This window comes from Myotis lucifugus, unplaced genomic scaffold (genome assembly GCF_000147115.1).
Source record: "Myotis lucifugus unplaced genomic scaffold, Myoluc2.0 scaffold_27, whole genome shotgun sequence".
In the NCBI taxonomy this organism is placed as follows: Eukaryota; Metazoa; Chordata; class Mammalia; order Chiroptera; family Vespertilionidae; genus Myotis; species Myotis lucifugus.
Window position 1 is genome coordinate 10,066,495 of NW_005871075.1, and position 10,072 is coordinate 10,076,566.

Sequence of the window (10,072 nt, forward strand, 5' to 3'; positions counted from 1 at the left end):
CTATATTTAAGCAGGGAATATAGAAGAGACGGGATGATTTTATAAAAGAACTGTAGTCCAGGGTACTAGAAACCTGAGATTTGGTGTGCTTATCTTTTGCCTTCCCAAATTCTTAGCCTCTTGGCTGACTACCTGTTGTCAACTTAACTTACCTGACATGCAGGTTTTTATAGTCATTAATTTATTAATTCACTAAATAATTATTGAGCCTGTCGTATTTATTTTAAAACCTTAATACCTAAATGCCTGAAGGCAAACAGGTAAACAGAATGATCCTGAGATCCCTGTACACTCTAATGTCTATGATTCTAGGTGAAGAATTAAAGAATTAGTTAGTCTGTTCCAAATATATAATCATTTTTTTTAAAGAAAGAAACCTTTTTTTTTTTTAGTGGAGGGGGTTTTATTGAAATTATATATAATTGTTTATTTCTTTTCCCTTTGAAAATAAAGACTAGCTTTCACATTTAAAATTTTTATATAAATGTCATTTTTTAAAAAAGATCATTTTCCTAGTTATGGCCTCGCTTCTAAAAGATTATCTTTGAACTGCTACTCCCAATCAGAAGCAAGCCTCTTCCTTATTATACCATAGCTCCTCCTCGTGGTTGACAGACGTTAAGACCCTTAAATTTTAATCACAAAAAGTTACCAAAAAATTGATGTGATCATATTAAAGTTAATTCTAATATGAAAAACACCAGCATGATTTTGTCTTTATTCCAATTCAGCTCAGTCATAGTACTTTTAAGAGAATCCAAATACAATTTTCAATCTCAAGATCTTTCTTGGATCTGTGGGGTTTTAAGGTAGTATATATTTTAGCTATTCAAATCTAGCTCTAAACAAAAAATTCACTGTTTTCACTTTGATCCATGGTAAATCCAAACTATAGCATGCTAAATTATAGACTCTGCCCTACCTTACCTCAACATAGTTCTTATCAATGGCTAAAATGAACATATAAAAGGATTTCTTACCAAATTTATGAATAACAATAAGATGAAAGGATAAAGTACCAGGTGACCAAATTACAACCCAAAAATACTTTGACAAGCTGAAAAATTAGATGAAGTTAACAAGATGGGATTTTAAGTGAAAAATCTACCTCAAAAATTTAAACATAAAATGTAATTAAAACAAAATAGAAGGTTTTGCATTAAAATTTTCAGAAAATGAATGTCAACTGGATAAGAAAATCATAATTAGCAGCAGCACATGTGAAAATTAATTAACAGTGAGAGGGAAAGGCTCTGTGAAGACATTCAAGCCAATGTCATAGTAAAAAACAGTTTTTCTTTCTTGGTGTGTGTTTTTTAAATCCATTGCATTTTTAAAAACATAGATGCAAAGATCCAGCCCCAGGTATTCTGATGCAAGTGGTCTGAGGTAGACCGTGGACATCAGTATTTTTTTAAACTCCCCCAATGTTTCTAATGCACATTCAGAGTTGAGAACACCGGGGGCTATACCTTCCACAGACACTTCACATTTCTTACAATTTTTTTACTCTCTAACAAGTCTCAAACCTCAGAGAGTAACATCTACATATATTTTACCTTTCATTTATACTACTTAAATGGAAATAGTGTACCCTGCATAATATTAAATTCAAAAGTTAATGCGGTCTGATATAAATCTCAAAACTAGTAGACTGTAAGTTCCATGGGGGCAAGGACTATGTCGGTCTCATTCATTCCTTACTATGACCCTTTGTTACTTGTTCATACACCTGAATTCCACAAAAGTTATAGAGGACAACTCCCATAACTTATAATTCTGAGAACTACAATTGACTCAAATTGGTTAAATTCTAGATGTTCTCTCCATTTCCAGATGGAGATAAGCTCATTACTCTGGAGGAAGGGGGCAGGGAATCCTCTATTGATTAGCTAACCCTCTACCCTGATTCTATAAAAGCTTCAGCGAAGTTGTACATAGGTACTTGAAGGAAGACATGACTAACCAATGAGAAATTTTTGACGCATTAATGCAAAAGGATTAATAGTATGGCCCTGGGATTAGAATGGATTTTATTCACTCACTGCTTCCTTTGATAAAGTTCTGTGACCTTGGGCAGGTTATTAAGCTCTCTAAATCTCATTTATAAAACAGATAAAAGTATACCTTACTCTTACAGTCATTTCAAGGACCAAATGAGTTAACTGTCTAGCACACCTTAACAATAGAGGTCAGTTAGTAATATTTGTCTATTGAGCAACTCTAAGTGCCAGGCCCTTAGTCAAGTACTGGGAACATAGCAGTGAAAAGACAGACCCCTCCTGGTGCTTACATCCTGGTGAAGGGGATGGACAGTAAACAAGTAAATAATTACAGAGCATAAAAGTGCTGTTGAGGGCTTGTGCAGCAGTTCCACTATTTACCAGTTCTGTGACTTTGGGCAGGTTATTAAGCTCTCTGAATCTCATTTATAAAACAGATAAAAGTGTACCTTACTCTTACAGTTGTTTTGAGGACCAAATGAGGTAACTGTCTAGCACACCTTAACAATATGGGATGGGAACCAAGAAGTGCATTTACAATAGGGGTTAGCTAGTAATATTAATACAAATACTCTAGTGATTACACAACATTCCAAGTAGATATAGATATAGATATAGATATAGATATATACATATAGATGTAGATATATTACATTAAACATATATATGTTACATTAAAAGCTCTGCTACTTCTAAATCTCCCTTCAGTTCATTCTCTCCTCAGCAAAATTCCTTTTTAATATCAATCCTGTAAGTAAAGACTTTCCCCCTTGATCATCTTTTCTCTTTTTGTAGGAATTCAGCTCCCTTCGTTTTATTCTACAAATCTCTGTTTTCATTCCAAGAGCTATTTGTATCTATCTTTGCCAAGTAATCTGTTTCTCTTTTCTTTTACTTTTCTCCAAAAGAGGGGGGGAAAGTCAATGTCCAGGTCCCGTGAATACCCTAGACCCAGTTGTTTGTGGAAATCTGAAGACCAAGAGAGTTTGAGAACTGTAGGTCAGTATGCCCTCAGCTAGTTGGGAACAATAATGTAAATGTGATACTCTATAAGAATGAAGTCACAGGAGAGTGGGGCAATGTATTCATTTATAGAAAGGAAATTACACTCAGGATACCTGCTTTCTAGATCAGTGAATAGATGGCTATCAAGCTAAAGTAAACCTCTTAAAAGTTAATTTTTATGTGTAAGTCAAGCTGTGCAGAATGACCCTGAGACGGAATTAGGTTTATGGGATGGGAACCAAGAAGTGCATTTACAGCTGCTCAGACACATAAGAAAAACTGCTTCTAGGATCATAACAGGTGAAAAGAATTTCAGTCATCCCTGCCAGGGAGGCAGCAGGGGGCAGCAGGAAAATACCAGGGTTTCTATCATGGCACCAATATTCACCATCCATAAGGTCTTGGGCAAGTTAGGTACCTGTCTAATTTGTTCATTACCAGTAAAATGGAAAAGATAACAATAATCTCTACCTCATATACTATTTTGTAATTAAAGGAGATAATGATTATGTAAAGGATCCTGAGTTAAAATGTTTATGAGAACCAACATGGGTTTTATCTTTGGAAACAAAGGGAAAGAAATGTGACTGATTTGGCAAAAATCAGCATAAATTGCTATAGGAGTAAAAATGCAGAGCCTTACCAAAAAATGGTTAAAAAGAAAGAGAGAACATTTATAACATGGAAATAAAATACATTAATGAACAGTCTTTACTAATGGGATAATATGTAATTTCTGCTAAATGGAAAATAAAAAAAGGAATTAAATGATACTTTAATTGAGGTCAAGAATCAAAAGTAAATATTTTTAATATAAATATTAGCTCAACAAATTTTTCTTTTTATCTTCTCTAGAAAGACATCTGGAAAGAGCAAGAACTTGAAAATTTAAAACTCAAAGAAGTTAGTTCTTAAAACATTACCTGGTACAGATGTAGTTTTTGAAAAACATTAAGACAAGTGAGAAAAGCATGAATTTGGAATTGGAGGGTCTGAGACAAGTACAAACTCTGCCATTAGTTGTATGACCATAAGAAAACCACATCCTTTCTGAGAGTTGGATGTGTAATCCTATATAATAAAAGGCTAATATGCAAATCGACCAAACAGCAGAATGACAAGGGGCAGACACTCAACGCAGTAGCTGCCCCCTGGTGGTCAGTGCCTCTCCTGCCTCTGCTGCGGGCAGTAAGGAGTGAGGGGTCCCTGACTGTGAAAGCCCCAGACCACAAGAGGGATGTCTGACTGCCAGCTTAGGCCTAATCCCGACTCGGGGGGGGAGGGGGCGCGGACCAGGCCTAAGCCAGCAGGAGCAGGCGGACATCCCCCGAGGGGTCCCAGACTGCAAGAGGGCACAGACCAGGCTGAGGGACAAGGGACCCGCCCCCCCGAATGTCATGCACCAGGCCTCTAGTAATATAATAATACCCATCTTATTCTATTTCATAAGATAGTTGTGAGGAGTGAAATAAAATTGCAGAATGCATGTCAGAAGTGTTTTATAAACTGTAATGTACTATATTAACAGACATTGGGTACCTAACTGGCTCATATAAATATAAATTCACATTTAGTTGCTAAATATTGAACATAAGTTTTAATGTACTAAGAGCAGGTGACTTCTTAAGCTCACACAAATGAATGACTCCAAATCCTTGAAACTGATGAGTAAATAATTCTCTTTACTGCACTAGTCAGGACCTATTTCACAGAACTAGGACAAATATTCCAAAAATTTATATGAAACCACAAAAGACCCCAAATAGCCACAGCAATCTTGAGAAAGAGGAACAAAGTTGGAGGCATCATGCTACCAGATATCAAACTATAGTACAAGGCCATAGTAATCAAAACAGCATGGTACTGGCATAAAAACAGACATATAGAACAATAGAACAGAATAGAGAGTCCAGAAATAAACCTATATATTTATGGTCAATTAATATTTGACAAAGAGGCAAGAACATACAATGGGTAAAGACAGTCTATTTAATAAATGTTGTTGGGAAAATTGGACAGATACATGCAAAAAAGTGAAACTAGACCACCTTCTTACACCATACAGAAGAAAAAAAACTACTCAAAATGGATTAAAGATTTAAATGTTAGACTTGGTACCATAAAAATACTAGAAAAAAACAAGGCAGTAGTTTAATTGGTGATAAGTGAAAATTATTGGGGGAGTAACAAGTAGAGATGGGAAAATTAATACATGTATACACCTTAGAATAGGAACTTGGAATTTATTCTCAAGACTCTTAATGACCCAAAGATACTATAATTAGGGATAACTTAATCTTTGTGCTCATCTATATACTCTACTAGAGGCCCAATGCATGAAATTCATGAAAGAGTAAGCCTGCCTTCCCTTGGCTGCCGCACCGGCTTCCCTCTGGCACCCAGGACCTGGGCTTCCCTCTCAGCCCCAGTTTCGTCCAGAAGGATGTCCGGTCTAATTAACATATTATGCTTTTATTATTATAGATTCTCCTAAGCACTATTTTCCCCCTTACCAGTCCTTCTTATATATTAAACCCAATGGTTAGGTATTCAACCCATAGCCCCAAAACTTGGAAGCCCTTATATCACTCTCCATATAAGACCCCCCACTACTGGCTTCCTCCTTATATGTTCATAAACTACAGAAAGGAGACCAATCACATATTATTACTGTGAACTAAAGGATGTATGAATTGTTGATTTTAGTTAAATCATGTATCTAAATCCAAGTTTACTTGGAATTTACATTATAATCATTGAAAACGTTTTATTAACCTTCATCTTCTCTGAAGTTGGAAGACTCCCCCATAAAACAAACAGTGTGCTGTTTGAATCCTTAAAAGGGTACCAATCTTGGTTAATTCTTTCAAAAATTGCCATTGGAACTAAGAAAAATGCCAAGCAGCCAAGTTGAAACAAAACCCTAAGTTTGTTCAGCCAATTGCTCTCATCTCATATAGTATAAAGTATCTTACATGATGTCTGCACTCATGTTTTATGACATTGTGAATAATGAAATTCTTGTGCAAAAAGCATTATAAAAGATAAAGTAATTTTATTTATAAATAAGATGTTCACTGGATTTATTAACAAAAATACATTAAAGTGGCATCACAGAATTTGACATTTAAACAGATACCTACTGTGATAAAAATGGAAAATGCAGTTAAATTCGATTAACTATGAATTAAGCATGTTTTATTTTATTTGCTTAAAACCTTTCCTTTCTTGGCATATTTTCATACATGTTAACAATTTGAAAATGACCTTTTTTCAATAAATACATTAATAAGGAGTGCTGACATTTCTCTGGACTTTGCTTAAACTGCTAGAGATTTTTGGCACTTTGCAAAATGTCTAATTGCAGTGTATGTGGATGCCAAGGAATGAACTTCTTAGCTTTAAAAGAAGTATCTGTGACTGCTAAAGTGACATGTAAAAATATGCTATAGCCTAGCTAGGAGGCCTGAGAAATATTTCCAAGGTCTCACAATGTAGCCAACAGATTTTCTTCAGTATCATGAGCTTTCCAAATTCCCCCTTACTCTTCTAATTATATGAAGTACCACATGTAAAATGCCTACACACAATAGTCTTTCATATATTAGTTCCCTTCTCCCTGCATATGTCTGGAGGCAGGCAGAAGGGCAGAGTGGAAGTTAAAAAGAGTGTTGGATAATCATGGGTCTTAATTTTTAGTAACCACATTCACATCCAAACTTGATTGACATTTGTTTGTATCATACTATTTTTCTTTCCTGCCTATCAGTTTTCCCAGAACAAATTTTATAACTATTCATGAAAATAAACAACACAAATCACACACACACACACACTTATGTATATATAGTTTTTAATCATGGAATAAATATTCCATCAAAGAGACTTTTATGTTCCACAGCGACAGTTCTCAAATGACTTTCATGGTATCATGTTAAAAACCAGAACACAGTCCATTTTTACAGTAGATTTATTCAATCACAGTTACTAATCAGATTAGCACCGCTTTTATGTCCAACAAATTTTAAAAGTTGAGGGATCATTAGAGAAGCTACATATTATGAGCCTATAACCTGCATTGTTTTACTTCTTATCCTTTTTTAATGACCTTTAAAAATAGTTTAAAGGAATTCTTTTTCCTTTTAAACTACACTTAGAATAGGATGCAAATATATGACTACAAATTTATTCATTTTAATGTTATGATGTGAGCATTTTTATTTCAAAAGAAGTTAATCCTTTACCATATCAACAGCTAAGCTCCACTTCTACATACACAATATTTGAGACTAGTACAGCAATATTACCTGAAGAGTTTCTCAGATTAGCTCTAACAGAAAAAGATCTTCTATGTATGGGCAGTAGAAAGCCTGCAAAATCAACTAGCTAGAGCTATTACAATTCTTAAAGGAAGCAACATAAATCAATATAAAAGACTTTATGTGGGTAGAAGAAGGCAAGCTTTCATGCCTCAAATTTTCTCATAATCCTATATAACAAAAGCCTAATGTGCTAAGTGTCCGACTGTTCAACCATTGGACCAGTCGCTATGACACGCACTGACCACCAGGGAGTAGACGCTCCGACTGGTAGGTAAGTTTGCTGCTGGGGTCCGGCCGATCGGGACTGGGCAAGATGGGCCAGACACGCCCTGGAGCTGTCCTAAGGTCCCTCCCTGGCCCCGATCGTGCACCAGTGCAGTCCCTCAGCCTGGCCTGTGTCCTCTTGCAATCCAGAGCCCCTCAGGTGATGTTGGAGAGCTAGTTTTGGCCCAATCCCCACAGGCCAGGCTGAGGGACCCCACCAGTGCATGAATCTGTGTACCAGGCCTCTAGTTTAAATATAAGACCTCTTTAGTCCATTTTGTCTCACTTAAATTGGACTAAACTGATGACTTCTATTTTTAAAAGGCAAAATTTACATTATCTAATTATGTAATTGGGTGAAGGACATTCAACAAAAAGTAGAAAAAAACCAAAGAAGTTAGTATTTGATTTTGCTAGTAATAGAAGACAGTCTAATAGACTTTTTACAAAGTTTCTGACACATTACAAAACTGACAAGTTCAAATTTCATCTAATTTCTGCAGTTCATACTTTGGAAGATATACTGAGACCTACTCAAAAGTTGGGAAATCAGAGTAAAAATTTAACATTTGAGAATTTACTATACAAATGCCTTGGCCCAACACACAGCTAATATAGTTGTTCCTTAGAAAACAGATTCAAAATAAGCTGTAATAGCACTTCACTTTTATCAGCATACATTTATCTACTATTCTGAGATCTCTGACTCTAATTTTTCCTGATGAATTATTTATCCTGCTACATCCCTTAATTATATAATTTTGTTAAAAAGAGCAAATTGTACCTCCTGAAGGAAATATAATTCATTTTTAAATCTCCTTGCAGCAAATTCTACTTTCCAGCATGGTCATTGCAGGGGTGGAGGAAAGAGGAAGGAAGTTGGATACTTAATAGAGCGTGTCCCTAGGTCCCACAAATGAATGATCAATTTTCAAAGGATCCTTAAGTTTCCAGGTGTCTAGTAGATTTCCCCATGGTTTATCTATTAAAATTCTAGATGACAACAATGACATCCACAGACATGGTTGTGCAATTTGGGAGACATAGAAGTGACTGGATCCTTGTCAAAAGCAGCTCTTTCAGGGTGGTCCCAGGAAAGAAATACAGGAACTTGGAGCTACTTAAATAAATATTCAAGAAAATATCCTTTTTACTGAAACATGAAGATAATTTTTTTCAAGATAAGATATCTTAGGATTCTGTAAGAGAACTAAGTTTAAAACATTCTATTATATCCAGAAAAACTTTGAGGGAAGGCATAAAAGAAAAAACTAAACCTCTAAGGCAATGGGATTCAGAAAAGAATTCAGGCTAACAAATTTTCAAGATATCTATGCAGACCACTCAATGAAGTAAGTGAAAATCAACGAAGTCCAATTGAGAACTCCAGTGGGAAAAAGAACTAGCCTGAGGATCTGATCCATATGAGAGAGGGGCAGGGTGGGGGTGAGGAGAACTACAGATTATAAGTTATCGTTCATCAAATAACTTAAACAGAGAAAAGGACTTCTAGAAAAACTTCAAAGATCAGACCTCCATGTTCCAAGAGTCCACACAAAGAAGAAACCAGAGAATCATGATGAATGGGGAACTTGACTCTGCTCAAAATAAAATACTCTTGCCACTAAACTATATTGAACATTCTTTTTTGTTGTTAATCCTCACCTGAGGATATTTTTCATTGGTTTTTAGAGAGAGTGGAAGGGAAGGGGAGAGACAGAGAGAGAAAGAAACATTGATGTGAGAGAGACACGTCAATGAGTTGCTTCCCGCACACCCCAGGGTGCAGGATTGAGCCCGCAACCAAGGTATGTGCCTTTGACCAGAATCAAACCCAGTCCCCTTCAATCTGAGGGCTAATGCTCTATCTACTGAGCCAAACTGGCTACGGCTATGCAGAACATTGTAAAAACCTTACTTTGAGGATTGAGGAAGCATCAAAATCTTGCAGGACTCTATGATATTATTATTATTAACATCTTTATTAATACTAGTTAGTACCTGTTGCCCTAATGAGTCCTTGTATCTGAGTTAGATCTCTCAAGAAGTGCTTCCATTAAAATTAAGCCTTCCAAAATCTAAGATCATATACCACAATTCGAGAAACTATAAAATAGCTTTCTACATGTAATCTATACTAATAAAAGAGTAATATGCTAATTAGACTGGGATACTTTCCAGGAGACCTTCTGGACATTCTTCTGAACAAAGCCATGGTGGTGGGGCGGAGGTAGAGGTGGTTAGGGGCCAAGAGGGGAGGGAAGTTGTGGGTGATCAGGCCAGGATGGGACGGCAGTTGTGGGTGATCAGGCCAGCGGGGGGGGGGGGGCAGTGGGGGTGAGAAGGCCAGCAGGGGGGCAGTTGGGGGCGAACAGGCTTGTGGGGGGGGTAAATGGGGGGGAGCAGGCCCATGGGGGGGGGGGGAAAATTGGGGGGGAAACATTTGAAAAAATGCTCAAAGTCCCTAATCCTCCGGGG

At 36.5% G+C, this 10,072-nt stretch overlaps 1 pseudogene; it reads left to right on the forward strand.

Annotated features, from left to right (window-relative positions):
* The first annotated feature begins 242 nt into the window (after nucleotides 1–242).
* LOC102423056 overlaps nucleotides 243–10,072 on the forward strand; it is a 21,615-nt pseudogene continuing 11,785 nt past the window's right edge.